Source organism: Zingiber officinale, chromosome 4B (genome assembly GCF_018446385.1).
Source record: "Zingiber officinale cultivar Zhangliang chromosome 4B, Zo_v1.1, whole genome shotgun sequence".
Classification (NCBI taxonomy): Eukaryota; Viridiplantae; Streptophyta; class Magnoliopsida; order Zingiberales; family Zingiberaceae; genus Zingiber; species Zingiber officinale.
Genome location: NC_055993.1, coordinates 140,115,902 through 140,118,439, shown reverse-complemented (window position 1 = coordinate 140,118,439; position 2,538 = coordinate 140,115,902).

The following is a 2,538-nucleotide window of genomic DNA, read 5'->3' as shown; positions in this document are numbered from 1 at the left end:
CGTACCTCCGGCGAAGTCTGTGGCTCTTTATATAGGGCGGTGAAAGAGCTTCTACACACCCACCGAGGCGCGTACGTGTCCGCAGCCCATACCTCGGTATCTGTTTGTCAGAAAGCTTACCTGACGCCATACTGCAACAATCCCATCGCGCCTTCGATGGGACAACAGGACATCCTGTTGTCAGACTAGGAGTATGGCCCAGCCGTACGACTTGACGGCTGTCAGCATATGCTCCTGTCCGTATTTACCCACCGCCGGCCAGGACGTCCGTCCGACCGGCTAGACGAGGAGCGCCGTCCGGACGGCCCTAATTCCCTGCGCCGACCGGGCGGCGCGCCCATTACGTCCTGCCTTCTCTTAGGCCTTCCGCTCGGTCATTATTTACTGTTTCATTGAGCGTCGGAACCCCGATCCCTGTCAGGGCGTCTTTTACTATCAGATATTTACTGGCAGACCGATCGGCCTGCCCTTTTCTCACGAGTCCGGTCGGCTCACCCTTCTTCGACGGACCACCTGGCCCTTTGACCTCCACGTGGCGTTGACCCCTCGTTAGGGGGTCCCGGGCTCTTACCACCGGATCACTTGTCTTCCCCTCGAGTCTAGTCGAAGGAGGCGAAGTCCGACTGACTGGACTGCCGATCTGACTGAGCAGTGATCACTGCATTAGGCCGCTCGGCCAGGCATAGGGATATTCATCCGTTCGGCTGTATCTCGTTCGTGCCTTGTGTTCTCTTGGAATCCATGTCCGATGCTCTCCCCTACTACCCATCACGTGCGCTGCGCACGGTAAGGGGAGCTCATTAAATGAGGCCAATATCCTGTTGACACGTGGCGATCGTGCGTTTGTCAGCGTATGGCGGTGGTGTCAATTCCGATGGGACAGCCGCCGTTTGAAATGAACGGCCAGATGACAATCTCGATATCAGCGACCTGGATCGGACGACTGAAATTAATAGCGGCCGCCCTTATAAAGATCCGACTTCCGCTTTCCGCCGCATTTCGGCCTCATCTTTTCCCGACGTTTCGCTGCTCCTTTTTTCTCCGGCGACCTTGCGTTCTGGCTCTCCGAGGGCAAGCTCTGAGGTACAGCCGTCCAGCCCTTCTAGAACTATACGTCGCATCAGGCGTTTGGGCGAACTTCCCTCCTCGTCCACCGGTAAGGCCGACGCTCCTCAGAGCGAGCCGAGCGGCCAGAATTTAATTAAAACCGTTCTGCGCCTTCCTTCGGAGGCGTACATGGCTGCTGCTGATCGGCCAATGGTCCCTGAGCAGCAGATCACCTTGACGGGTCCTCTTGCCCAAGCTTGGGTGGATGCTCGGCGTCGAATAGCCCTGATGACTCCCGGGCAGCTCGGCGACAGCAACCTACAACAGGCCACCGGGGTATGCTCTTTTTCTTTGTTTGCGTATTTGAATTATGTTTTTAACTTGTTCACATTTGCTAGCAGAACTGGGTGGAGCATATCGTTGTTAGCGATCGGTTGGCCGAGCTGGAGGATGAGTTGAAAAAACTTAAAGCCGCCGGGGACAACCAACAATCGACGGCCGCTCTGGAGAAGGCCAAAAAATTACTGGAAGCCGAACGAAAATGGGCTTCTGATCTGGCGAGCAAGGTCGTTCGGCTTGAAGCGATGGTCAAACAACGAGATAAGGAGATCAAGACGGCGACCACTCGGAAGCGACAGGCCGTCGAGGACATGGACCGAATGAAGGTGGAGATCAGAGGGCTGGAGCAACGCATCAAGGATTTGGAAGCTCTTCTGACCACCGAGAAGGAGAGCCGCTCGGCCGATCTTCAAAGATTTGATGGTGATTTGAAGGATCTCCAAACTGTCAGTGACGCTGCCCACGCCACACTCAAAGAGTATCAAGAGGGGGAGTTGGCTCGCTCCGACGAGGTGAGGAAGGCATTCATCCGTTCGGATGACTTTGGGGAGAAATTTACTGACAAGATCTCCCTCACCTTTGAAGAGGCGATCAAAGCGGCTGTGGATCACTTGAAGGCCAAAGGCCACCTGCCTGCCGAGCTGACCATCCCTCCCGAGGACCTCGCGACCCGTGATGGGCGTCATCCCTGATGCTCTTTTTGATTTCGACGCATGAGGAGTGTTTCTTATGAACTTTTTTGTATCCCCGCCGTTCGGCCGAACTTATTTTTGATGTAACTTTTTTGGTTAGCCCTGTGCTTAATAGATAATCTTTTCCTTTCCTTCAACTTTTGTTTTGGCAAGAAATTTTTCTCTCGTCATAACTAAAGTGTTCTTTAAAACTCCTCCGCTCGGCACCACGCTCTGTCAGACTAAAGTCGATTGTCTTTAATAACGTCTTTCATCATGCGACTGAGCAGCCGCTCGGCATGAGAACGCCCTTCTTGGGTATGGTAATTATCTTTAGTTCTCATTGACTAATCTTTGCTTTGTGTCTTACCCCCCAAGGGGTTTTCAGTATATTTTTGGTAAGCAAGCCGCTCAGCCGTATGTTGGTCTTAACGACCAGGCTATCGTTGGTTGTATCATGTGAATGGCTATCCGCTCGGAC